Raw genomic sequence first — 15,253 nt, 5'->3', positions numbered from 1 at the left:
GGGGACCACGCTGTGCCCGGAGAGGCGGAGAGGACACCGTGGCCGTGGCCCGGCAGGCGGCCCTGGGGAAGCTGGGATGGCACCGAGAGCACGTGTGTACACACAGGACACGTCTCCGCTCCGTCTCTGCATTCCTTGCCGGGCATCTGTGCGGGACGCACTTCTCTCTGCCTCCCGGGAGTCCTTCCCTTCTCCCGCCTGTGTGCACCCCAACAGGGCTGTGCTGGGCTGGACCCCGGAGCCCTGGGAGCCGTCTGGGGGGGCTCGGCCCACGGGCCCACGAGCACTGCCTTCCGACTCAAGCACGTTCCCGGCCACGCACGGAGACCACGCAACAGCCACTGTCCGAGGGCGACAGCCCAGCACGCTGGCTCTCGGGAGAGAACGACCTTCGAGAGTCACCCCTTCCCCTCTCCCCCCCCAGTGTAGAATCAAATAGTAATTAACACCCACTCAGCCTGACACCGACTATTTATTTTGTTCTAACTGTGTGGTTGCCGTATTATCGCTGCCCACCCTGCCGTTAATGGAAATGTTAATAACCCACACCAGGTTGTTGTGACAGATGCTTGGCCTCATTATCAGAAATTCTTATTTACCGCTCCATTAAACAACAGAATCACACAAAAAAAACAATTCAATCAAAACTAACTGGAGGAATTTTAACAGCCACATTAATAATCCAAAACATAAATAAAGTTAATGTCTTTTGCATGTTTGCCATCGGCAACTCTATCGCAAAATTACTGTTGTACAATTAAAACGTGAAAGGCGAAATTGAGCACGGCCATTACCCCGGTAGTCGGTTAGAACCGTCTGTGCGTGGTCTCCCCCGACCTCCAACCCCAAGGTTTCCTTTTCAAACCCTGGGCCCACGACCCTTCTCCGGACACGGAGGTCCACAGAAACTAGTGTTTCTGCGGGCTCGAGGCGGCTCCTGGAATTCAGGGGCCACGTGCCTGGACAAGACCCGCCGGTCGCGTGCGGGGTGGCTGAGCCACGTGAACTGCCGTCCCCAAGCTGAGATGCTCCGATGTGCCCACCAGCTGTCCTGTCGCACAGAGCTTTTGTGCCGTAAAAATGCCGCAGGGAGTGAGGATTTTTTTGATGATGACACAGGCAGGGAAGAGAGAGAAATGTGTGTAAACACAGAGCAGAGCGTGTCGGTTTCGAGACCTACTTTTCTGGCTCCCGGAAGCTTCTGGGTCTCCGTCCCTGCAGGATGACCTGACTGGGGAAGGTACCCTTGTGTACGGCCCCAGATGCAGTTCTGGTTTGGCATGGAGCATGTTCGGAGGGAACTGATGGAGCCTCTGATGAGCCCTTGTCTGATGGCTCTCCCCCCTTCGCCCCCGTGGTGTATAGAATGTTTTGGGAACATGCGTGAAATCAGTTTTTAGAAGCAATTTAGTGCAGCGCGCTCTGGCATTTGCTGATAGCAGATCACCTGCAAACAGCACCGAAGAGGGGCTCACAAAGGTGAAGGTGCAGAGTGGAGATTCTCTCTGCACGTCTCATGTCAGGGCTGACGATGCCGCCACACAGCTGTGAGCCAGTCCTTGGCAGCCACAGAGCCGCCAGAGACAGCACAAGCTTCTAGAGGCACCCTGTGCCTGGAGATTTCTGGAATCTCCTGGGCTTCTGGCTGATTGTGTAGGGATGCCCTGCAGGTTGGGTGCTGGGGGCTGCACGCTGGCAGGCAAGCCCCACAGAGCAGGACGGGCAGCTTACTCAACCCCCTAGGCGGACTCGCTGCCCCCGACGTGGCCATCAGCCATCAGTCACTGGGGAACAAACGGCCACTGGAACAAAATGGCTGTCCCTGGCTCAGTCTTAATTTGCTGGGAAGCAGAGAGTGCTAGCTCATGGCCACCTGGCTCCAGGCCCACTGGATCACCAGAATGACCTGGTCACTTAACAGTCCTGAGCTACAGACCCTCCACCCTCCACCAAAACATCGTCCCCTCCCATGGGAGGGTCATCCATCTGGCCCGTGGAAGTCTCTCTCTTGCAGGGACCCTGCGGACCCTCCGCCTCTGACTCTAGTTTGGTCAATGACAGGGGAGTGGTAGTGACATGTGGGTAGGGGTGACATAGGCCACCTCCCAGCAGAAGCTTCCAGAGGGTTCCCTGGCCAGTTACCTCCTCTTTTCCCACAACCACCTGACCTAGCAGGTCCTGCATGGGGACTGACCCCTCAGTCTGTGTCTTTGAAAGAAGACGACAGGAAGCTGGAGAGAAAGAGCTGGCCTTGAAGGATGGAGAAGGTGCACGAGAGAAGTTGCCACTGGTGTTTCAGCCACGCAGAGTCTGTAGTTATTTGTTGCCATGGCACAATGTGCTGGAAATTTCCTGAATGTCAACCGGGCCTTAGGCTTGGCGCTGAGGGGTAGGTGGATACAAGGATGCGGAAACAGGTGTAACAAGAGAGGTCACAATAATTATGATACAGGGTGTAACGTGAGGGCAGGTTCCAAGGGCCACGAGAAGTCACTTCTGGCTGGGGGACACAGGCTCTTTCCTGGAAACAGAGTATCCTTCAAAAATGGGGCAGATTTAACATGGGACAACGGGCCAGGAAAGCACGGGCGAAGTAAGAGACAGGAATGGGAAGGGCGAGGGTACGGAGGTGACAAGGCAGGGTACCTGCTGAGGTCACATCAGACAGACAGTCATCAGATGCCAGTGCTACCTGGGGCCACACCAGGCATCTATTCATGCTGAACCATGCTAAGCCATGCTAGGCCATGATAAGTTATGCTAGGCCATGCTAGGCCATTCTAGGCTATGCTAAGTTATGCTAGATCATGCTAGGCTATGCTAGGCTATACTAAGCCATGCTAGATCATGCTAGGCCATGCTAGGCCATGCTAAGCTATGCTAGGTTATGCTAGATCATGCTAGGCCATGCTAGGCCATTCTAGGCTATGCTAGGTTATGCTAGGTCATGCTTGGCTATGCTAGGCTATACTAAGCCATGGTAGATCATGCTAGGCCATGCTAGATCATGCTAGGCCAAGCTAGGCTATACTAGGCGATGCTAGATCATGCTAGGCCATGCTAGGCTATACTAGGCGATGCTAGGCTATACTAAGCCATGCTAGATCATGCTAGGCCATGCTAGATCATACTAGGCTATGCTAGGCTATACTAAGCCATGCTAGATCATGCTAAGCCATGGTACGCCATGATAGGTTAAACTAGGCCATACTAGACCATGCTAGATAATTCTAGGCTATGATAGGCCATGCTAGATCATGCTAGGCCATGTTAGGTTTCTACTTTCATTTTTTGTAACCCAGTGATTCATTATTTGGGTAGAGCAAACTTTTAACGGAAACTTTGAGGATCATTGTTAACATTTTAATGTAACAAGGTTAAGTGTTTCTTTATATAATCAAAAAAATTACACATTTCTCAGTTCACTTTAATTACATCAACCCCTTTCTGGCCAAACACTCTTCCTGATTTCCTGTCGAAGTAAATAGGAAACAGAATTCTCTAATGTAGTTTACCTTCTCAGCACACTTGGCCAGCACATCTGTTCCCCTAAGCCAAGATACCTGGAGACAGGCTCCAGCTCGGGGTAATTATCTAACCTCCGGGGCCTTCGCAATACATAAAGGAGGCTTAAACAGATCATGGCTCTTCAGCTCAGTGGGGGCCAAGTCAGAACTGGAGACAGAGCAATGACTCAGAGCAGGGAAGTCGGGAAGGAGCAGAATCTCAAAAGGTGAGCTGGGCCTGCAGACACAGAGGCTTCGCTCCCTTCTGGGCAGGGGTACAGTTCACAGGAGAAAGACAGGGGAATCACTGCCATCACCGAACATAAAGCCTGAGGCCCGCGGTGCCCCACGAGGCCGCCAGCCCTGCCTCGAGAAACTCAGCGTCTGTCAACGACCATTCGGTGCGACATCACACGGTAGTCTTTTTAAAAGCCTGCAACAGACAGTTCAAAGTGAGAAGATGGTGTTTTATAAATCCGTGATAAACAGAGAAGATGAGGATCGCCCCTTCCTCAACCTCCAGCCCCCTGTCTCCATAAATCTGCAGGGCCTTCTGTAGAGTGCTCTCATCTAGTCTGACGGCTGCTGGAATCCTAGCAGCCCATGAGGGGCGTGACAACGGCGTTGAGGGCGGCATTGAAGCGTGGCGTCTGGGCTCACTTCACCCTCATGGCCCGCAGAGGCGGGGGCTCGTCGCCGCCATTCATGCAGGGGAGGCTGGGGCCGGAGAGAGCAGGACCCAGCCCCAGGTCTCCACTCACCCCCCACTCTAAGCCGGGCAGCTCGGCTCGGCTCCCACCTGGGGGTGGGCAGGGGATTCAAGGCCACGTTCCTGGGGTCCTGGGGCGGCCGCCTCGGCCCAGCGCCTTGTCACTCAGGCTGGCGCTCTGCCCTCCAGCTCAAATGTCTGTCTTTGCTCCAATCACGTCACTGCTGAGCCAGAACAAACACAATTCTAAGGAAGCTTAACAAGAAAAATCAGGAAACTGGTCACAGAAAACCTACTTTTCAAAGTAATCAATGCCACGGACTCCAGGCTACAGAGGCTGCAGGCCGGAGGTTGTGGGAAAAGCCCTGGGCGGCGAGTTTTAGGATCCAGGCTCAGCCTGCGGGACCTCGGACACAGTTCGGTCTCCCCGAGCCTCAGCTTCTTTTGTAAAATAGGAGAGAATACCAGACTCGGTGGGTTTCAGAGACGAAATGAGCTAAGTCTTGAGAGGGTACAGATCAGTGGCCAGCAAGGAGGAGGCGCTCTGTAAGGCGGCTTGAACACGGTGTCTCGCTCCAAGCTCATTCCCCCGCACTCGCCGACTGGTGAATGGCCCAGTGGGTGCGAATGGCACATTGGTCCTGCTTGGCCTGTGTCCCCTCTGGGACTGTCGGTAATTAAGTCACCACGTGCTGACGTGTTTAAACGTCCAACTTTCCTCACGGAAACGTCCGTCTTTCCTCCTCATGAACCAGGAGCTGCACAGGCATGTCCTGGGCACTCTGCCTTCCACAGCCCTGGACGCCGGTACCTTGGATCACGGAGACACTCCGAGGACCCGCCTTCTGCTCCCCGCACCCTCCCTTATGTAATCTCCTCTTGGGAACACTTGCTTCCGACCACGGAACATGGCAGATGCGGTGGCCAGTGGCACCGTGATGAGCTTGCAGGAGACTGTGTCTCTCCACAGCTCGTGCCCCTCCTGCCGGCCCTCTGTCCTGCCCCCTCCCGTACCCGCTCTGACGAAGCCAGCGGCCACATCGGGAGATGTCCCACGGAGAGGCTCATCAAGGCCTCCGTCCAACAGCCCATGAGACACAGTCCTGCCAACGACTACACCAGCTTACAGATGGACCCTTTCCCGGTCCAACCTTTGGATGAGACAGCAGCCCTGGCTGGCACCTTGGGAGAGACCCAAAGCGGGGGACGCAGCTGAGCTGTGCCTGGATTCCTGGCCCCCACACGCTGTGAAGCGGCACAGGTGTGTTTCAAGCAGCTGCGCAGGGAAAATTTGTTATGCAGCAGTAGCTAACCAATACACCCAACAGGCAGGAAGGCCCAGACTCTGCACATCCTGGGCTCTGCCAGACGGGCTCGAATCTGGTGTAGTACCGCTCATAAATGTGGGATTTCATGGTGTTCAAGCAAGAACTCCTGTTATGTCCAACACGTGTTCATAACTGGTCCAGACCCAGCTCTGGGCTTGGTACCGTGAGGGTGCAGAGGAACACCGCTCCGGGCCTTCTGATCGATAGACGTGCCGCAGGAACTACGGAAGTCTGGAGCTTGGGGGGTTTGAGGGGTTCTGCTACCGGTGCCTCCAGAGCAAGGGCGAGGGTGAGATCGGGAAGGCTCTGAGTCATGACCGAGCGAGCTTGGACGTGTGGCAAGGAGGAGGGGGGCCCAGGCAGGGGACTCAAGCAGGGGACAGGGCAGCAAAGGTGTGCTGAGGACACTTAATCTTCCCCAGCTTGGGATGCGGGCTGATCTGGGATCACGTGGCAGCTGCAATCCCAAGATGCTGGTTTCAAAAACCGTGGCTTAAAAAGTTGCTTCGGGGTGCCTGGGTGGCTCGGTCAGTTTAGCATCTCTTAATTTCGGCTCAGGTTATGATCTCACGGTCTCTGAGTTTGAGCCCTGCGTCGGGCTCCGTGCTGACGGTGCGGAGCCTGCGTGGGATTCTCTGTCTCCCTCTCTCTCTCTGCCCCTCCCCTGTCCACACATTCTCTCTCCCTCTCAAAATAAATAAACATTTTAAAAACTTTTTTTTTAATAAAAAAAATAAAAAACAGTTGTTGCAACAGGCAGGGAGGTTGGGGCCTGAGAGTTTCAAACCCGTAATCGCAAATGTGGCTCTGTCACCGCTATTTCAGTGATCCAGGTGAGCACCGAACATCTGATTTCATCCATTGATGTTCCCCGCTTTCCGCCATCATCGATGCTGTCCCCACCTGCCACCGACTGACTGCCACCACCTGCCGGCAGGAGATGCAGGGGTGAAAGCAGCTCAGACGAGCCAGCTGTGCACTGGCACCTGTTGCTGGGCTTTTCTCCTCGCCTACGCAGGGACCGTCCTGCCAGAGCAAGACCCAGGCCCTGCCAGGCCACGACTGCATTATAACCACTGGCGGTCTGTGTAACGCAAACCACAGCCCGCATCCTATGCGGACTGTATTCGCCAAACTCAAGTGAGAGGAAGGATGTTTATCCTCACGTCACACCTTCGAAAACTGAGCCTGAAGGGGTTAATTTGTTTGGCCCAGAAGGGGCTGGATTTGAACTTGGGTCTGCATAACCAGAAGGCTGTGTTGCCAAGGAAAGGGCTTTGGGAAGCTTTCTGTGAAGGGCCAGACAGCATTTTAAGTTTTGAGGGACACAGGTCTCTGTTGCAACAACTCAACTCTGCCTCTGAACGGCAAAAGCAGCCGCAGACAGTAAGCAAACGAATGGGCGTCTCAATAATACTTTATATAAAAACGGGCACTGGCTGGATTCGGCCCCTGGGCCTGGTTTGCAGACCCTGCTCTGAGTCAATACAGAAAGGGCGGGGATGGGAAGGGGGTCCTCGCCTGCCAGCTTTGTCATGTATAATGAGTCGTGTCGTGTATAATGAGGAATGTCCCCGGCCACCAGCCTCCCGAGCTTGTCCCCGTGACGTCACCCTGGACCCGTCAGGTACATCGGGAACAGCCACCAGGTTCTGGCCACTGGGGACCCCTGTGAGGGTCGAGGGACGGATAAGTACGCGTGTGCCCGGGCAGGCAATGGGGGGCCCGGGAAGTCTGGAGAGGCAGGTGACACGATGCAGGAAGCCCCAGGGGATGAGGCTGCCAGAGACTGGCTTTATTCATGGTGCTCTCATTTCTTTTAAAGAATGGATAAATCTTTTTTTTTTTTTGGGAGAGAGAGCACAAACAGGGGAGGGTCACAGAGAGGAAGACAGAGGATCTGAAGTGGGCTCCGTGCCGACAGCAGTGAGCCCGATGTGAACCTCACGTGAGATCGGGACCTGAGCCGAAGTTGGACGCTTCTCAGCCGAGCCACCCAGGCGCTCCCGTGGTTTTCTCAATTTTTGAAACCCCATGTTCTGATTTTGATTCCAGAGGGCCTTGTTTTCTAAGAAAAATAGCTTCCTTGGATGAGGTGGCTACACTGATGTGTCCTGCCACCACTGACCAGCTGAGCATTCCTGGAGAATTCTCCGGAAGCTTGGGTGCTTCCGTTTTTCTCACCTGTAAAATGAAGGTCACCTCTGAGCCCCACACCCACTGGGACGTGGCAAGTTTGAGCCAAGACAAAGGACACTGCAGGCAGGGTCGCGGGGTGTCTCCCCCCAGTTCCTACTCTCCTCCCACGTCCCACTGCCGGGACCCACTGTGCCCGACGCCAGGGGACCTCCAGGCAAAGCTCCAGATCAAAGGAACCGGTTGAAGAAGTCCTTGTCCGAGTGAGGCTGGGGACCAGGTCGCCAGCAGGGACACGCAGAAGTAAGCCTCCGCGCTGCACAAGCTGGGCTGCCCCTCACCCCAGCTCTGACAGCGGGGGCGGGGCAGCTGCAGGCCTATGGACGCCCTCCTCCCCGCCACCAGGGAGGCCGGCGCAGACCTTCCTGCTTTACAGGAAGGGAAGTGAGACAGCGTTCCGACAAGGGCAGGCTGGAATCTGAGCCCAGAGCGTCCTGTTTCAGGTGTGGCCTCAGGGATGCTGGCCTGCCCCAAACAAGCCGGGGAGGTGAGAGCCCACGATCAGCTAGTCATTGAACGACTACAAGGCACGTGCTGGGGAGGTCAAGGCACAAGAGAGGCCTGGGGCCTCGGGATGAAACTTGGGGCATCTGTCCCCAGGCAGCAGGTGCACCTCGTGCAGGATACAGATGTCCGTTCCTCCCTCCAGGGTGAGCTGCAGGCTGTGAGCTGTGGGGCATGCAGGGGGCCCCCACCACGCCTGGGCCAGAGGCGAAGAGGCAAGGAGGGCTTCGTGGGGAAGGACCTGAAGGCTGGAGAGAAGAGTCAGGTGGGGCCAAGTCGGCTTTAGCCATCAGACGTCTCTCCGGAAAGGCTTTGTGAGCGGGCAGGGAGCACCGTGGCCACAGTCGTACTCTTGGGGATGACAGGGCTGCACCCGGGGAGGGCACCGGCCGTGAGGACCGGCTGGGCGACTGCTGTGACGCCACAGGCAGGTGAACGAGGGCGGTGGCCACAACAAAGGAGAAAGTGACAGAGTGTCTTTGATGACGGGGACCGCGAGTCAACAAATGGTGACTGGCCGACGGGTCATGGGGATCGAGGACTGGGGGGAACCAAGGCCATCACCCGAGGGGCCGCGTGGGATTTGGGGATGGATGGAGGCATTGCTCCCGGGACCACACACAGGAGTAGACTCGGGAACCTGAGAGAGCGGACCTACAGAATGGAGTGAACGGCACCAAAGAGAGGGCCAAGGCGGAGCCGGGAGCCAGGGTGCCACCGAGACCGAGCTGGAGACGGCCGCAGTCAGAGCAGGTCAAGGGCAGAGCTGGAAGCAGCCTTAGAATTTCCAACAGCAAAAGGGGCTGAAGCTGCTAAGTCTCGAAGTGGAGGAAGGAACCGTAGGCGGAGGGGAGCTAATCCCCCGGGAGCCTGTGTGCTGACTGCATGCTTGATCATGTGAAGAAGGTGTTATTAATTTTTCTAGATCTGATAATGGCTTCATGGTTTTATATATATATATATATATATATATACACATATATATATATATATGTATACACACACACGCTATATACGTATGCACATATGTGTGTGTTTAAGGAGTTCTTTTAGGGATACACGCGGGGGATGTTTTTGAACGAAACGATATGATGTTTAAAAGAAAGGATACGATGTCTGAGAAATGCTTCTGAGCCAGTGGGCAGAGGGCACAAGTGCAAGTCCCGAGGAAGCAAGACCCCGCGTCGGTGCCGCGGCGGAGCGGGTGGTGGGGGCACAGGGGCGCGCGAGGCTGGCCCGTCTGCCGCTGGGTGTGCCGCAGGCTTCCCTGCTCAGCGGTGACACGACAAACAAAAGGGAGAAGGCTCTTGAATTCAGGAAGAGCTTGGCCGGGAAGGAGAGGCACAGGCAAGGCCCCGGGCTCCGGGGAGAGACTCTAGGGTTGGAGCTCTTTCAAATCCACCGTGTGGGGATGATGCCTCTCTCCCCCCAGGGGAGGATCCGTCGTCTATGCACCCAGCAAGCACGCCAGTCTCTGTAAGGCGTGAAGACCGTGCAGCCAGTAAGGCTTGACCCTGAACAGCCACGCCCCCTCAGAGGTCACAGGCCAGGCCATCTCTCTGCCCAGAGTGTGTGCTGCCCAAGGGCAGGGCCTGCCTGGGCCTTTCCCCCTTCAGTGGCCTCTCGAGCTGCAGAGCGAGTGGGCGCTCGGCCGAGAAGTCTCAACCCATCACCAATATGGTAATCAGACAAATCTCCCGAGAAGCTGGCCGAGGACTTGGACTCCGGATTGCACGATGTTTGGGATCCTTTCCAGATACAGCATTAGGCATTCAAATATTCTCCATAACCTTCCTACATTGATGGAAATTAGGTTATTAGAAATGTCATTTATCTACCAACATCTCCTGGGCCTCACGTCTGCTAGGAGAGGCAGCAATCCAAGGCGGGGAGCTGCATAGGGAGCCCGTGGCACGGGAGAGAGGCGTCCGGGATTGGGGGGCCAGGAGATGCTCGCTGTGGCCGGAGGGGTCCCAGGGGCCTGTCTCAGGAGCAGATTTTATTTTCCCCCTACAGACAGTGGGGACCCACTGAGCGGTTGAAACAGAAAAGTGATGGGATGAGGGTGGGTTGGGGAAGGATCACCCACGCAGGGGTGTGGAGGGTGGGGTGGACATGGGGATTCTGGAGGCTTCCACAAGTCCCTGCTGAAGGGCTTTCGCTCACACCTGTGGACACAGTCCGTGTCCCTCGAGGCACTGCAGCCCCGCCCAGGCTCTAGGAGACTCCTTTCCTGCCCTCTGTCCCGGGGAGCTTCTCACTGCACAGTCGGCTTGGTCCTCGCGGCCCTCCTGGCTCAGCCCTCCCCTCCCCTGCTCAGTACCCTATCCCCTGTGTGCTTGCAGTGGCTTTATAGTTAACACAGCTGCCTGGCTCGGTCATCTCACTCCCCTCATGGCCTCTGGACAGGGTTTCCTGGGAAAAGGGATGCTGAAGACTGCCTGGAGGAGGTGGCAGAGGGCCAGGACCATACCATGCAACTCTCCCTCGCCTGGGGAGGGGAGGGGCAAGCTCTTAATGTCCTCATCAACATCTGCCCAGTCTGCCAGCGTCAGGCACGGAGACACTGGGGGAGGCCCCTTGGTGGGGACTCTCCAGTCTGGACTCGGAGGCAACGGCTCATCAGGTGTTTGTGCATCACGGGAGCCCCAGAGGGTGAGAAGGAGCCTACGGAGCCGCCTCCAGGCCAGGTGAGGAACTCTGAGCACCTGCTGCTCATCTGAGAGCCACGACAGCGATCCTGCCTGGCGCGCGGCAGGTCTCGTGCCGCAGCTGACGCCCAGGCCACAGATCATGACAGCCCGTGTGCGAGCCGTGCCTCCACCTACACACGGCCTGGCCGACTGGCAGACCGGCCACCGAAGCTGCCCGTGGTTTCCATGCCGTCATGAGCCTGCGTTCCGCGAGTAGTAACCTGGAGATCCCGCTCCACGGCGACGAGATACCGTGGGCCCGCGAGACGAGACCTCTGCGCGAGTACCGCTGACTCTTGGCCGCACAACCGTCCGAGGCCAGGGGCGCTCAGAGCCTCCGCCTGTCCCCTGGGGTTCGAGACCAGCTCTGTCTGCCGCTAGGGGGAGCCACAGCAGCGAGGAGCCGGGAGATCGGGCTCCCAATCCAGCCAGCAGTAATTAAAAGCTGACAAGAAAGGTGGTTCGCGGTAAGTCTCTCATTCTCTGAAAAGGAGCAAGGCAGTCGTTCCCAGATTCCCTCAGTCTTGTGACGCGACACACAGGCTCAAAGCCACCCGATGGCACCTGAAACAACCCAAGGACTGCAGTTTGACTGTTCTCCCTCTCTAGCAAAAGGTGTCGTGTTTCAAAGGTCCCACACGGGGCACTGCTGACCTGACCTCTCGTGGGCGCTTCCTCTCGCGGGCCCAGGAGGAAGTCCTGACTCCCTCTTTTGGAGACAGAACCTTGCCAGTCCTTCTTTTTCCCAGAGGGACAACTGCGGTGCCTGGACAGCCAGGTGGGCCTGGGACTCTGGCTGCCGTGGGTACAGTGAGGACAAGCTGCTGGGGTGTCAGGGCTCCCAGAGATCACCCTGCCCGGACCCAGTCCAGGTGACTCCCAGGGTGCAGCCAAGGGCACGGCCGCTCCAGGGAGGGAGGGGGGCGGCGAGGGGGAGAAAGGTCTGCTGAGGGAGGGTGAGCTCCGTGACTCCTCAGGGCACTTTTATATCCGTTTGGAATGTGACACACGTTCCGCAAAAACCCGGCAGAATTTGTCAAAATGATGGCAAAGTTCCTAAGAACGGCTGAGAAGTTCTGTAGGACAAAAAACAGGACGAGTGCCACTAAACAGGAAGAACGCGTAATAAAGCGGGGGAGGGCGAGGGGACGGCGGCACCAGGGCATCGGGAGGAGAGGTCACGCGGAGATGGTGGGATCGGAGCGACGTCTCCGAAAACCGACCCCTGAGAAGCTCACTTTGACCAGGCACCAAGGCCGATTCTGGAGGCGTTGGGGGGCGTCTGGGAGAAATGAAACCGTGAAAATCTGGAAGACAGTCTAGCTACACGCGGGGCTCCTGGATGCAAGCGGTGGTCCAGCACGTCCAGGGCCCTGACACACAACTGGAACACAGGGAAATCATCAACGAACAACAGAAAAGGGAAAGCGTGGGCCACCAGCAGGGTGGAACGTGACATCCCTAATGTAAACGGAGCCCTCACACATCAGCCCGAGAACAGGAAGCCGGTGTGAAACGCACCGCCTACAGTCACGGGCAGCTAATGGCAGAGCAGTGACTTACAGGCCTGAGGACTGAACAACAGTGACATAGATTTTCTCCTAACAGACGAGGCAGCACCTAAATGTGGATGCAGAGAGGCCACGAAACCCACATCCTGGTTGCCACTAAGCGGGGTGTCAGTGTGTTTAGGTTCCTCCAAGCAAAAATCGCTCATGTCCTTTGAGCCAGGGGTTCTGCTTCTAGCGTTTTCCCCCAAGGAGAGAACCAGAGAGGTTTTAAAAGACTGGCAACAGTGTTCACAGAGGGTTTGTTTGAGACCGTGAGGTCCCGCACCCAGCGCCCCATGCCAGCGTCCCCCGTCGGCAGAACAGCAGGAAGAACCCGAGAGGTTGTTTGCGAAGGTCCGCTGCCAGCTGGACCCGGCCCGGGCCTGCCCCGTCGGTACCACCGGCCTCGTTCAGGGGAGGCGTCACCCATGCAGCAGTGAGCCCCGCTTGCCCGCTCCCCCAAACCCCTCGCACAAACACACCATTCACCAGATCCACACGTGACCTGGCCAAAACCACGAGCCCCAGCTCCTTTGAACCAGCTTGCAGGCCCCAAGCCTCTCCTGTGTGGAAATTCTGGAGTCCCCGCTGCTTCCAGCCCCAGGAGGGGGCTACCGATGCAATCCCAGACCCGGTCTGGAGCCACCCCTGCCGGACCCCGATGCAAAGGGCAAGATCTGGAGAAGCCTCGGGAGGCTGGGAGGGGGTATTTTGCCCCCCACCGAAGGGCTGGGCCCAGAGACCCTGCGACATCGGCTGGACTGGCGGGGCAGAGAGGACAAGTGCACTCCGAGCGTCTGAGGGCTCAGCGGGTGTGGAGGCGTCTCCTAGCCTATGCCGAGCGGGAGCACGTGTGGGCTCCACTTGGCCTCCGTGGATGGGCGGGCGGCACACATAGGTTAATTCGCGCACGTCCACAGGAAGGTGCCGGGGCGCTCACGCAGGGAAGGAGACGGAGCAGCCAGACTTGGGAGCGCATGTGGCCTCTGTGCCGGGGCCCCGGGACACAGGGGCTGCACCGGCCCGGCGGCCCCGACCCCCCGGGGACGGCTCTGCCTCGGGCCTTCGGTGTGCCAGGCCTGTCTGCAAGTCCACGGGGATGGGGAGGCTGGGAAAGCCAGTGCTGGGCTCTCCACAGTCGAGGCAACGGAACAGGAGGCCCAAGAGGAGACTTGAAGGTTTGGATGAATGTCCCAGCTGGGCCCCTGCTGAGCTACTGCCAATAGCCCAGCTGTGTCGCAGAGCAGCCCCCACCCCCAGGCATCACCAGGGCCTTCCCTTTCATCTCTCGTCCCCCAGCAGTGGGAGGGCCTTGGGAGCGGGCGGTGCTTCGGGCACTGGGGTCATTCCATTTTACGGGATGGAAAACAGAGACCGGAGTAGTAACCACCCAAGGACCTGCCTCACGTGCTCCCCCACACGCGTGCCCTCCTGCTCTCCTCTGTGACACAGGGCAGCTCCCGAAGGCCAGAGGGGCTGCTCAAAGCTCTGCAGGGTTTTGACTTTGCTCCTGGACCCTGGCAGAGAAGCATCTGTCCGGGGCCAGTGACACCATGGTCAGGCCAGGGGAGGGTCCTGGGCCTGGTGGCTGGACCCCTCCTGAGCCCGATGCCCATATGCAAAAGAGACGGGTGGCTTTCCCCCTGCAGGACGCCATGGGGCCTGAGCTCCCGAGCCCACTCTGCCCAGAAGCCCTCGGAAGCAGTGACCTGCCAACATCTCTGCACGGTGATCTCTATGATGGCAGCTTTTCACAGAAGGAAGTGAAAGGTGAGGCTGACCTTGTGTTTCCTCCCCCCGAGCAGGGCTGCTTCCCCGAGAGGCCCCTGCACACGCACTCCTCCCCTCCACGGCAGCCCGCCTCGCCCCAGGCGCCCACGGCTCTCCTCCTCCTGCGTGTCCGGTGATGGCTGGAGCCCCAACGGGATCATCCGACCGCACACCCGGGTCACAGTGTCCGCCCGGCCTCTGTGGGCTATGCAGCGTGCCCCGTGGTCGTGGAGCCAGACCGCAGTCTCTGGGCCCATGGCCAGGCCCTGAGCATCAGGTGTGTCTGGGCCATCAGCTCGGGCCCAGGCCGAGCACTTGGCTGCCTCAGTCACTTTCTGGGCCAGAACTGCTCCCGGCCGACATCTCCCCGTCAGGGTTCCACTGGGTGTTCTCTCCTCTGCCATGACCAGCTTGGCGCTCTAGATGGGCTCGCGTGAGTTTGGAGAGGGACTGCGTTCTGTCTTTAAAACTGGGCGGAGGGGCGCCTGGGTGGCTCAGTCGGTTGAGCATCTGACTTCGACTCAGGTCATGATCTCGGGGTTCGTGGGTTCAACCCCGTGTCGGACTCTGTGCTGACAGCTCGGAGCCTGGAGCCTGCTTGGGATTTTGTGTCCCCTTTATTTCTGCTCTCCCACCCCCCACTTGCGCTCTGTCTCTCAAAAATAAACATTAAAAACAAAACGAAACCGGGCCGAGGCTCAGAGGGGAGGCAGAGCTAGAGGCGGTCAGGAGCGGCTCACCTTGTCCCACCCCTGAAGGGCCACCTGAACGACAGCTGTCCGTGCATCCCTGGAGCAGGGCGCCAGGCCAGGAACCTCTCGTTCTTCAGTCTCACCGGATCTTCACCATGACCCTGTGACAGAGGCCTCAGGAAATCTAACCTCAATCCACAGAGGCTCTCGCAACACCCCCTGCCTCCCAAATAAGGCGGCTCGGTTAGAGCCCACCAGCGGCAGGGACGGGCTGCAGCAGACAACAGCAGAGCCGAGCGGGGGCT

The 15,253-nt window shown here is 57.8% G+C and overlaps 1 protein-coding gene across 1 annotated transcript in view; it reads right to left on the bottom strand.

The window, feature by feature from the left end:
• SDK1 (sidekick cell adhesion molecule 1) overlaps positions 1–15,253 on the bottom strand; it is an 883,215-nt gene that overhangs the window by 41,862 nt on the left and 826,100 nt on the right. The window lies entirely within an intron of this gene.

This window comes from Prionailurus bengalensis, chromosome E3, assembly GCF_016509475.1.
Source record: "Prionailurus bengalensis isolate Pbe53 chromosome E3, Fcat_Pben_1.1_paternal_pri, whole genome shotgun sequence".
NCBI lineage: Eukaryota > Metazoa > Chordata > Mammalia > Carnivora > Felidae > Prionailurus > Prionailurus bengalensis.
The sequence above is the reverse complement of the archived record's forward strand: the minus strand, read 5'-3'. Positions and strand labels throughout refer to the sequence as shown.